Below are 13,485 nucleotides of genomic sequence, written 5' to 3'. Positions count from 1 at the left end.
TTGCAGCTGTGATGAGGTTAATATGAGGTCATTAGGGTGGACCCTGATCCAATGACTGATGACCTTACAAGAAGAGGAAAATTTGGACGCACACAGACACAAGAGAGAAGGTCACGTGAGGGTGAAATCAGAGACCAGAGCAATGCCTCTGCAAGCCCAGGAATGCCAAGAGTTGGCTGCTGTCACCAGAAGCTAACAGAGGCAAGGAAGGATTCTGCCCTCTAAGAATGGCTCCGGGGACCCATTGCTGGCAATTTCTGAGCCAGAAGCATACCTGAGTCCCATCATCCATGGAAAGGATGTGGAATAAACCAGTACAAACACGAATGACTTCCTAGGACTACCGCTTCAGAAAACACAATAGGGATACTTCCAAAGAAAAGGGAAGTCACTCAACACAGAAAGGAACAGGCAAAATGCTAATAGTGTGCCCCAAACCACCAGTGGCCAAATCCCTGGACAATATCAACAGATATATTTACAGCACCTGCTCTGTGAATACATCAGAGTGCAAATTCAGTGCCAGCTCTTGAGCTGATCTCCTGCTTGTCCCACATAAAGACCCTTACTGATTTGCTCAAAACAAGTTCAGTTGTCCCTGGCCTAGACAAGCTGGAACCCAGAACAGAATTAACAGAACTGAAACAAGTTTTCTCCGTACGAATATAGTTTTTGGGATAGCCCTGCCATCTCGAATGGTCTACTGCAAATGTCCACAGGAAGATCCTAAATGCGTTCACCACGAGGAAGACAGCGGCAACAAGAATAATAGGTAATATTTACTGAAGGACTGGTCTTATATGCTAGGTGCATGCTAAGCATTTTTACATTCATTTTCTCATTCAATCCTCACAAAAAACCCTAAAAAGAAGCTATTATTATGTTTCTTTATAGACAAGGAATCTGATACACAGAAATTCAATGACTCACCCAAGGTCATAAAGCTAGTATGCGGTAGAGCCATGTTTATCTGAGTCTAGGGCTTTAGACCACCGTTTTCTGCTGTCTTCCCAGAACTGGTCCATCCACCTGTGACAGGTTATGCAAAAGAATAACTGAAATGTCATGTAGACATAAGAAAAGCAAGAACCAGTGCACTGTGACACAGCCATTTTCATTTAAATGTCATTGCCAAGATCTAGACAAGTCTTTTGTGTTGCTACTACCTCTAACATCTCAAGGCTTAAGGACCACAGGCAAGTGGAAACAAAACCAAAACGTATCTTTAGAAACAACATTAAATAACAACGGTGCCAATACTCATCCAGGAAATATCAGAAACTACCGGGCAAATTATCATTCTTCAAATTTATGTTTCATTAGAAATTGAATTACGGAGACACTAAGCATATTGTACACAAACAAAACTTTCAAATGAATAGATTTGTCTGGTTTGCTAATTGGAAATCAGCCAGTCTTTCTGCCAGGCAATTAGCAACAGACTCTAATTGCCTGGCTGGGAATAGAGGGCCATCCTGCCCTCAGTCTGATGTTGCTGTTATTAGCTTAAGGACATTAGCAGTGTTTAGTAACAGCCACCGAGGATTAGCACCCACCAGCCAGGCTAATCTGACAAAGGCAATTTAAACCCCAAAGAAACAAGATACAATTATAATTTATAGGGGGTAAAGGCATAAAATGTGTTTCTGAGCACTAAACCGATACTAGTCCTCGCTCTCTGAGCAGTATAAGCAGTATTCCTGCTCCAGGGGGCATCTGGCAATGTGAATTGAAAGGCTCTGAAAAATATATATTCTTTGATCCAGAAGTTCACATCCAGGAATTTATTTTACAGAATTAAGGAAGTGTTCAAAGATTTGGTTTCAAGAATGTTTGTCATCGTGTTGTTTAAAAATAGTCAAAAATGTCTTGGGTTGGAATTTCAGCTCTGCCACATGGTAGCTCTGGGTATTTCACTGGTTTGAGCCTAGTCACCTCCCAAGGGGATAATCCCAAACCCACAGAGTAGCTACGTGGATTAAAAGAGATGTGTAAGCAAAATGCCCAGCACAGCATCTAGCTCATAAAAGCAGCCTGCTGAATGGGCGCTATTCACGGGACTAAATTCTGGGTGCCTTGGTAAACGCCTGGAGTCAGTTGTTGGTCCTGCCCAGTGTAGGTAAGCAGGACTGAAGAGCAAGGGTATCTCCGAGTTAGTCCACACTGGTGGTCCCCAAGCATCTCCCTTCATGGCTTCCTCGTGGTCTGCTCACACTGTCCAGTGTGGTCATCCGGCCGAAGGGCTGTTGCAGCTCTTGCTCCTCCCTCCCGAGAACCCACAGACGGATCTTTCATTCATTTCACCCATTACTCACTACATGCCTTCGTTCATTTCCGGGGGCTGCCCTAACAAATTACCACCAACTGGGTGGCTGAAAACAACAGAAGTTTATTCTCTCACAGCTCTGCAGGCCACCATGCTGCCTCCGACCAGAGAGGTGGCTGGAGCCCGGGGCTACAGGGCCTTCCTGGGCACGATGAAGATGTTGACCTTTATCCCGTGAGACTGGAGATCATCTCCTACAGCCTTTTCAGCAGAGGAATGGCCAAAGATGACTGCACTGCTGTGCAGGGAACAGATGACAGGCTCCAAGGCAGAGGCGGGGAGCTTAGCCGGGCCGCCACACTGAGGTGCTGCAGGATTTGACTTTCGGCTTTACGGCATTTTATTCCGCAAACCTCCCTTCTCCCGGCCCCACTCTCTTCTTGACTTTCTTGCTATTCCTAGAATGAGCCTAAACCAGTGTCTTTGCAGGATGTGAGCCTGTATTTCTCACAAGCCTGCCAGTAAATCTGGTAGTATTAAAACCCGAGAACCACTGCCCTGGGGTCTGCTGAGAACAAAGTCCCCCAGCATCAGACAGCAGGCTCTGTTCCTGGAGTGACTCCACACAGAAGAGGATTAACCGTGTTGCATAATTCACAGAGCTCATCCCTCACTGCCTTCCAACCTTCACCCTCCATCACCATCCTAGGCCCTGTGCTGGGTCCCAGTTGGCTGCTGCCGGGTAATTAAGTTGTTTTAAATAAATAAAATCTTATTCTGCTCCAAGAATGATGGCCATTTCACTTCTCCAAAGTCTAGTAAGTGAATTATGCATAGTTCAATTACACAGACTTCAAATTGACCATCCTTCTGTCTGCTGGGATGTTCCTCTGTGTTCCCTGGTTTATTTTTAATCCAGCTGATCAGAGAAAAGCTTAATCATTAAAGTAAAGCTTTGGAAGACATTCTTTACAAGGGCTGGCTTGTGCCCTTTCTGCTTGAGTCCCTGTGCCAGAAACCGCCCCCTCCCCATGTTACAATTATGCGTGAGCGAGGATGGGGAGAGAGAGCTTTGCAGCCTGACACGCTGAGTTCAAGTCATCGGACCTCTCTGAACCGTTCTGTTTGCTCCTTTTGACAGTGGAGAGAACCCATGCAGACCTTCAGGGCTTTTGTGATGTTAAAGATAAATACATTTTAAAGTAACATTCAAGATAAATAACCGTAAGATCTAGCAATTTCACTTCTAAATGTATACCCCAAAGAACTGAAAGCGAGGACTGCACATTTGCCATAGCAGCATCATTCACAGTAGCCACAAGGTGGAAATAACCCAAATGTCCCTCAACAGATGAAGGGATAAACAACGCGTGGGATTGTGAACTAAAATAAAATCTCAAGGCTCACCCCTCACCAGCTGACTGAATGGACCCCCTCGTGGCCAAAGGAATATCCTAAAACTAAAATGCCAGCCATGAGGAGGGAGGTCAGACATGCCTCATCATGGCCCCCTCCCTTCTTGGGGACAACGTTTGTAACCCATTAACAGGCCTAAGGGTATGCAAGACAAACCTGCAGGTCCTAAATTTACACAACAAATATATGTCTGTGGCTTATCTCTGATAAACAGCTCCTTACGTTAAAACATTCCAAGCCTTTAGATAAAGCTTCAGGTCTTAAACCAATTACAAGTCAAAGAATCTTTAAACCCACCTATAACCTGTAAGCACCCCCCTTCAAAATGGCCCACCTTTTCAGGCCAAAGCAATGTATGCCTCACACATATTGATTTGTGACTTTACCTGTAACCCCTGTCTACCTGAAATTATAAAACCCAACTGTAACCCAACCACAGCGAGTCCACTTGCTCAAGGCCTCTTGGGCTTGGCTATGGGTCATGATCCTCAAATTTAGCTCAGAATAAATCGCTTTTTTTTTTTTTTTCACCAGAGATAGCAGTGGAGAAAGAATAAATCTCTTTAAAATTATTTGACAGAGTTTGGTCCCCTCCTTGACAGTATATATACATACAATGGAACATAATTGAGCCTTACAAAGGAATGAGATTCTGACATATGCTACCATGTGAATGAACCATGGGTACTTCTATGCTAAGTGAAATAAGCTGATTAGAAAAGGACAAATATTGTATGATTCCACTTATATGAGTTACCTAGAATAGGTAAATTCATAGACACAGAAAGTAAAATAAAGATACCCAGGAGCCGGGTGCGGTGGCTCACGCCTGTAATCCCAGCACTATGGGAGGCCAAGGTGGGTGGATCGTTTGAGCTCAGGAGTTCGAGACCAGCCTGAGCAAGAGCGAGACCCTGTCTCTACTAAAAATAGAAAGAAATTATATGGACAACTAAAAATATATATAGAAAAAATTAGCCGGGCCTGGTGGCGCATGCCTGTAGTCCCAGCTACTCAGGAGGCAGAGGCAGGAGGATCGACTGAGCCCAGGAGTTTGAGGCTGCTGTGAGCTAGGCTGACGCCACGGCACTCACTCTAGCCCGGGCAACAGAGTAAGACTCTGAAAAATAGATAAAAGAAAAAAAGATACCCAGGGGCTGGAGGGGGTGAAATAGGGAGTTAATGTTTAGTGGGTACAGAGTTTCTTTTAGAGAAGATGAAAAAGTTCTGGAGATGGATGGTGGCAATGGTTGCAGAAGAATGTGAATGTTCTTAATGCCACCGAACTGTCCATTTTAAAATGGTAAATTTTGTTAGGTATATTTTAACAGAATTTTTTAAAAGTAAAAAAAATTAAAGATAATAAAGATAGTTCATTAATAAATTATAATAATTATAATTGCTATTATTACATATTTGTATAATATATACGTTATTTAATAAGCTAGCTATGCATCTTTTTTCTTTTTTGCCCTGTTGCCTGGCTGTTGCCCTGGCTAGAGTGCCGTGGCGTCAGCCTAGCTCACAGCAACCTCAAACTCCGGGACTCAAACAATCCTTCTGCCTCAGCCTCCCGAGTAGCTGGGACTGCAGGCATGCGCCACCATGCCTGGCTAATTTTTTCTACATATTTTTTAGTTGTCCAGCTAATTTCTTTCTATTTTTAGTAGAGACGGGGTCTCGCTCTTGCTCAGGCTGGTCTCGAACTCCTGAGCTCAAACGATCCACCGATCCACCTGCCTCGGCCTCCCAGAGTGCTAGGATGACAGGCGTGAGCCACCGCGCCCGGCCTCTAGCCATGCATCTTAGGATTACTGAACCTAGTTGGGGTTTCCTCTGGGCACCCATAATTCACCTTCTCCAACAAGGGGTCTGTAAAAATGTGCAGGGACCTGGAACAAAAGGCGCTTTTAGGTGTCAAACATAACAAGCAATATGTTAAAACCTCAGGAATAATAGATAAGGAAAACCCCCATCTATTAGTTGGCACAGCAGCCACCTGAGACCCCCCCCCTCACGGAAGACCCACATCAGCATAACACTAACCTATCACCTGGCCCATCAACTAATCTATTACCTGGCGCATCAGCATAACACTAAACCTATTACCTGGTGCAGCAACTGACACATCAACTAACTAACCTATTACCTGGTGGACATTGTCACCTGAGACCCCACCCTTCGGACCACCCCAACTTAATAAAAGTGGGAAAAATCAGGTAGACGGGGCTCAGAATTTGGTGGCGAGACCCCTCTGAGCCCGCCGGCGAACAAACCTCGATTCTCCGATTCTCCGTGTGCCGCTCGGTTTGTCCTCGGGACCACCCGCTGTAACAGTTGCTGTAACACAATGAGCCCTAATTTCTGCAGAATGAATCAACTTTTCATCTGAGTCAAATGATTGTTATCAGGCTTTCTCTGTGCTCCCTAGTTACGGGTCTTTTACAAACACAAAGTGGATATAATGAGAAAAGCACTAGCAATGAGACAGCTATTTCCAATGGAAATCAATAAGCCGGTTCAACCTGGGACTGCTGCTATTCACACACCTTTTAAGGGCTGAGTGCGGCTAATTCAGGGAGCAGACCTGGGCCACCTGGTCTAGGAAGTTGGCAGTTTTTAGCGTGGTCTTGGTAGCTTCATTCTACTTCTGGTGGCAAACCCGTTCACAGGGAAACCCAGAGGGTGATTGTTGACACCTCCTGGATTTTAGCCACAGAAGGCACAATGATTTTAATGGCTAAGATCCTTTCCTCCAGATGGATGAATTTGGAAAATGAGGCAATGCAAAGTGATGTAAAAAGACTGACTCAAGGAAGCGTCTCTGATTCCTGGGGAAACCAGAACAACTGGTTTTCTCAGCAGTTCATTGAAAAGGGTTTAACCCACAGCAGCTGGCAATTGCAGCACGTTAACTGGTTGATTGACTCTCCCTAAGACAGAGCTCTCCTTGGGCTCAGTGTCATTTTGATCGTGTTGTCATTACCAAGTTTTAACAGTATCATCATCATCATCTGCTATCAGTTCAGCCTTTCTTTACCTTTTTTTTTTTTTTAACATTCATACAGAACCAAATTCAGGCCCTATTTCTCTCCAGCGAAATCCCCATCCTGCCTCTGATCTAGCTGTCAAAACCGTTCATTTTCAAGCCCCTGCCTTTTAATAATTCAGATGAACTCCATAAGAAGACCTCTGCGCCCCTTCTCAACTGGAAGTAGCTACAGAAGAAGGACCTCCACCCATTTTCCCTGTTTCTGAGTTCAGTTTTTTATTTTTATTTTTAATTTTTTTTTTAGAGATGGGGGTGGATCTTGCTCTTGCTCAGACTGGCCTCAGAACTCCTGACCTCAAGGGATCCTCCTGCCTCCGTCTCCCAGAGTGCTAGGATTATAGGCGTGAGCCACCCAGCCAGCCCTGAGTTCAGTTTAAATAGAGATTTAATTTTAACAACAGAAAGGGCAGAATGTAAGGACGGCCTTGTTGAGATAAAAGGAAAATATCTAATCCTGTAATCTTCTAATAACAGCTAAAAATCAGTCTTGAGCTCTCCCTACCCTTTGCAGTTTCTCTCCCCAACAAGCAGGCACCCTGCTGGGACTCTGTTTTTCACAATCACCTGAAAAGAGCGAAAGAAAGGAAATGAAAACCTTTCCCTTTACATTCACCAGCTCACAGCTTTTAGAATTTGTTTCTACAGCCTAAAGGTGTTCCCAAGGAGCCCCCCCCCCCCCGGACCAGACATCAGGGGCCGCAGTCTCTCGCCCAAAACCCTTTTTCAGGGGCAAAATCCCATCCGCTGCATAAGCCTGACTACATCTTAGAGATAAGCAAGTCTCCAAGAACAGAAGAAACGAGAAAGACCGACAACTGGACCTCTCACTACTGCCTGCTAATTACTTCACAGCAATTACTATTTTTCTCTTTGTCCCCATAAAAGCAGCAAGCCACTTGGTTTTGCTGCTGGCATCTCCATTCCCATTCTTTGGGATGCCATGCTGTCTCCCTGCCCTCTAACCCCTATCCCTTTCTCTGTCTCTCTCTGTCTCTCTCCTAAAAGGGTAAGATAAGTTTTAACTTACATATATCTTAATTTCTGCGTGAGAAATCTTTCTCCACTCACGCCATGAATACCTACTAGGCTTTTCCACCCTAAGAAGCCAAATTTTAGTCAGGCTTCTGAATCTTCTGCTAGACCCATCTGCACACTTCCTTGTAAAATACAGTTTTAGCAAAGAACCCTGCTAAGTCAGTTTAGCAAGAACCACCCCCCACCCGCATCCTGGATTATCTGATCATCCTCCACATTTGATCAGGTTCCTCATCCTCCACCATCTCTCCAGTGATGTCTGGTCACTCTGGCCTGTCTTCAGCAAAAATCCTGCTAGGTGGGTGTAGCCAGAACCCCCCTCATCCCTGATGTTTCCTCTTAGTAGTTTCCATTCGCTGACCCCCTCCCTGTTCCTTGCCTATACATTCCCCATGCTGTGTTTGGAGTTGAGCCCACTCTCTCCCCACCACAAGCCTTGCTGTAGTGGTCCCTGTACCTATTGCAATGGTCCTGAATAAGTCTTCCTTACTGTGTGTTAATGTGAGTCATTTTTAGACACCTATTTAGGCACCTTTTTGGGGGGGGGAGAGAAAGAGTCTCACTGGGCTGCCCTGGGTAGAGTGCTGTGGCGTCATCACAGCTCACTGCAGCCTCAAATTCCTGGCCTCAAGTGATCCTCCTGCTTCAGCCTCCCAAGTAGTTGGGACTACAGGCACACCACCATGCACAGCTAATTTTTCTATTTTTTTGTAGAATAGAGATCAGGTCTCCCTCTTACTCAGGCTGGTCTCAAACTCCTGGCCTCAAGCAATTCTCCCATCTCAGCCTCCCAAAGTGCAAAGATTACAGGCGTGAGCCACTGCGCCCAGCCTATTTATGTATTTTGTGACTTATCGAGGCCCCTTTTTCCCTCCTCCTTTTCTGCCTGCTTTTGGGTCATTTCATTCCAAACTGCATCTCCACTGATCTAGACTTAAAACAAATAAACGTGACGACATTTGGCAATGGTTACAGAGCTGTGAAGATATTCACGACCATTGAATTATACACCTAAAATGGGTCAGTCAGATGGCATGTGAATTATAAGCCCAGATGTCTCCATGAAACTGTTAGAAACAAACAAACCACATGAAACAAGAAAGTCAAGGCAAAGTGTAGACTCAGTCTCTTGACCACAGTATTTGTTGCCGGTTCTGACAAAACGTTTGCTAGGTTAGAAATTAAGCAATAAATATAGTATTCCTTTTTTTTCTCTTCTCCCAAACATAGAATTGTCTCTCCGTTTCAGTTATCTGCATGGACTCTAGTTCCAAATTTCTGTGAATAATTAAAAGTTGGCCGTGTACAGCAAGAACAAAAACTCAACTGAGGACCCAGTAGTCTCACTTCTGAGTACTGTTGAACACTGGAATTGATTTTCCAACATCCATTGTTGACTTTGGATAGATAATTTGTCTCTAGGCCAATGGTTCTTGAATTTGGCCTCACACAGTGTCATTTATTTAAATGTATTTCAAATATGCCAATATATCAATACCCGGGTCCCATCCAAGACCAATTAAAACATAATCTGTTAGGATTGGTTGTATTTAAAGTTCCCCCAGATGATTTTAATGTGCAGCCAACGGTGCAAACCATTGGTTTAAGAGAGCCTCTTTCCACACTTATTAGGCTGGCTATTACAAAAACCAAAAGACAAAAAACCAAAAGCAGAAAATAACAAGTGCTGGTAAGGATGTGGAGACACTGGAACCCTTGTGCATTTCTAGTGGAAACGTAAAATGGTACTGCCACTGTGGAAAACAGCAGAGTGGCTCCTAAAGAAAATTAAACATGGAATTACCATATGATCCAGCAATTCCACGTCTACATATACACTTAAAGAACTGCAAGCAGGGACTTGAATAGACATTGATACACTTAGGTTCATAGCAGCTTTACTCACAATAGCCAAAAGGTAGAAGCAACCCAAGTGTCCACTGATAGATGAATGGATAAACAACATGTGATATATACAGACAATGGGATGTTTTCCAGCCTTAGAAAGGAAGGAAACTCTTGACACATGCTACGATATATCCATAACCTTGAGGACAGTATGCTCAGTGAGATAAGCCAGTCACAAAAGGAAAAATACTGTATGATCCTGCTTATGTGAGATACCTAGAGTCGTCAAATTCATAGAGACAGAAAGTAGAGTGGTGGTGGCCAGGAGGATCAGGGGAGGGGAGAATGAGGAGCTACTATTTAATGGGGACAGAGTTTCAGTTGGGGAAGATGGAAAAGTTCTGGAGATGGATGGTGGTGATGGCTGCAGAACAATGTGGATGGATTTAATGCTACTAAATTCTGCGGTTAAAAATGGTTAAAATGGCAAATTTTATGTTATGTATATTTTATCATAATAAAGAAACAAAGAGATTCCCTTTCCAAGAATGGGTATGTGACCCAATTCAGGCCAGTGACAAAAGAGGAGAAACCTTCGGAGGGCTTCTGAAAAAAATGTCCTCCTTCCTAGAAGAGAACTGTAGAATGAGATGCTTTTGATTATTTCTCTGGTCCTGAACTCTGCAGCTGTCTTGGGACCAGCCTGAGGATGAAGCCAATATCCAGGACAGAGACAAAAAGACGTCAGTCCTCCATGATGTCATTAAGTTAGTGAACCAATGGACTATGGAATCAGTCCTATCTTGGGATTTATAGTGATATAAGACCTTCCTCCCTCCCTTCCTTCCTTCCTTCATTCATTGGAGACAGGGTCTCACTATGTTGCTCAGGCTGGAGTGCAGTGGCTATTCACAGGTATGATCATGGCACACTACAGCCTGGAACCATGGATTCAAGTGATCCTCCAGCCTCAGGCTGGTGAGTAGCTGAGACTGCAGATGCATGTCACTGCGCCTGATTGAAGATAGTACAATTCTTATGATTGGATCCAGTTTGAATTCAAATTTCTGTAACTTGCTTCAGAAAAGATCCTGACACTTTTTAACATTTATTAAGCACCTTTTATATGCCGGGCATTATACTAGGGCAGTGGGAATATAAAGAAGATTTTTGAAAGACCCTGCCCTCAAGTTGCTCAGTCTTCGCACAATGCTAATTAACAAGAAAGATTTTTTACTTTCCTGCTGGAGCTGTGCCTGGCAGGCCAAAGCTTTTGAAAACCAACAGAGTGGATTCTTGCCTTAATATCCATAATTATTCTATTCAGAGACAAGGAAGTTAATGGTATCAACTGTTTTTCTAAGCAGCAGTCTTAGCAGTTTCTGCCTCTGTCCCTAGAAAAAGCACCAGGCACAAAGAAACTCCACTAATTCAATTAGATGTGAAGAACTAACCTATCAAAGTGTGATGGATCATCTGATGCCCTAGGAGTGAAACAGAGAAGTGTGGCATCCAAAGACAAAATGGTTGGGGAAGGACCCTGTGGTTCACTATTTGAGACAGCTGCTTGTGCTGACATTTTCTTAGAACTGGTTTGGGAGTACAAATCTTGAATGAGAAGGCATTTTATTTCAAATACATTGTATTTTCTTCTAAAAACATAAGATGACAATGCCTTATTTCATTCAATAGCAATGTAGCTCTCTTATATATGGCAAATTTTTTTTTTTTTTTTTTTTAGGCTGATCAAGTGAAGGAGTGGGAGTGGAGAAGAAACAGAAGAATCTGCTGTAACTGGCTGTGATCAATTAGTTGTAAACACCGCTGCACTTGGACCAACGGGCAGAAGTTGTTATAAGTAAATCTGGGGGCAATCACTTAATACCAACTTTAAAATGGACATTCTTTTTTTCTTCTTAGAGACAGGGTCTCACTCTGCTGCCCAGGCTGGAGTGCAGTGGCATGATGTTGACTCACTGCAACCTTCAACTCCTGGGCTCAAGTGATCCTTTTGCCTCAGCCACTCTGGTAGCTGCAACTACAGGCACATGCCACTGTGCCCGGACAATTTTAGAGATTGGGTCTTGATATGTTGACCAGGCTGGTCTCAAACCTCTGGCCTCCAGTGATCCTCCCACCGTGGCCTCCCAAAGCACTGGGATTACAGGTGTGAGCCACCGAACCCAACCAAATTGGACATTCTTAAGAAGGATTCAATTGGGTCTTCTATATTAATAGGCTGTAACCAGAACTTTATGTTAAGCAGAGGCACACATCATCTAATGTTAAAAAAACAAACAAACAAACAAAAAACAATTTCCATAAGATTTCAGGGAGCCTGGACCACAGACCTGATGAGAAACTTAAAATCGGCCACATGTTGTAATGGAGATCTCTGGTTTCTTTACATTTACAGTGCTCACCTATCCAAGTGTTGTGTTTTTAAAAAGAGCATTCATAAAGCTTGCCAGTTTAATATTAAACATAAATTCAAAGCACTATAGCATAGTACTTGTTTTAAAAGGTACCAGACAACTTCATTTTTGACTTATCTCATTAGGCTGAGTTCTCTTTTATCTTTACAATACAGAAGTTTAAAATTAAAATTCAGATCTAGACCTTGTTAGGGACTTCTTTTCTTCCTTTTTTTAAAAAACAACCTAAAATTGTTAATAAACATCTATTCTCTGTGTGTCCACTCCCTTACTCTGTAATTTCTAGGCATGTTATTGCACCCTGTCTAGACTCCTTTCCGAAAAATAACAACAATGTGTTTTTCTCTGTCTTGGGCTCCACGTGGGTGAATTACAGAAAATTTAACAGGTACTCAGAGCAACATGTTTTACTGATTCATGCAGTCGGGTCAATGTGTGAACTTGAAGTATTTCTCTTCTCATTTTTTCTTTTCCCACGTTTACCTAGCCACAACCTGTGTGAGATGAAGTCAATAAAGTGCTATGGGAATGCTTGAACAAATCAGTTCAAAACGAAACCACTTCACCTAATTGTGCACAAGAAAGTAAGCTGGATTCACCAAAATAACCCTGTTCAGTACAGCGGATACATCATGGAATATGGCAATCCTCTGTTTAATTTGCAAACCCTCTAGCAGGAAGGAGGAACGGATGGAAAAGTTTGGGTGAAGGCTTTAAATGACTGGTCAAACAGTGAGTCACTGAAAGTTTCCAGTTAACAAGCCCTTCTGCCTGGGCAGAGCTTGGGCCCCAGCGCTTTATAAGCTACATTACAGTTTAAGTTGTAACATCTCACAGTTTTATTGTCTCTTCCACCAAATGATTACATAAAGTGAAATCGGCTTTGAAATCAGCGTCGGCTTTGAAATATAGGGCAAAATCTGGCTGGGGGTGGGGAGAAGGAAGGTGGAGAGAACAAGAACAAGGTAGGGGGACAGGGCAGAGAACTCAGAATGGTGGTGAAAAGAGACGGAAGGAATTTTCAGGAGTGTATTTTTTCCCACGTTATATATACTGTCCGTTTCCCAGCATCCTGTGCCTAACCCCCGCTATGGGCTAAAAACTTTACTCTCGCCTCCGCCAGCCCGGAGTCGCGCCAAGGACTGCCCCTACCCCCGCCCCGTGACAGATGGAGCCGCCGAGCGGCCACCAGACGTCCGCCTCCTCGCGCTGCCTGCTGGGAGCCGGAGCCTCTTCCGGTCGTGGCCAGTACCTGAACTCCGACTCCCGTCGGCCCCCGGGAAAACCGCAGCGGGGTCGCGCGGGCGCTGCCGGGACTCGTAGTTCCGCTCTCTGCCGCGCTAAATAGCCGGAAACGGGGGCGGGCAGGGCGGAGAACTACCGTGGCGAAGGTACGGGTAGCGGTGAAGGGTCAATCGGCGCCGGGCGTGGGG

Source organism: Lemur catta, chromosome 2 (assembly GCF_020740605.2).
Source record: "Lemur catta isolate mLemCat1 chromosome 2, mLemCat1.pri, whole genome shotgun sequence".
In the NCBI taxonomy this organism is placed as follows: Eukaryota; Metazoa; Chordata; class Mammalia; order Primates; family Lemuridae; genus Lemur; species Lemur catta.
This window is presented reverse-complemented; position numbering follows the sequence as displayed.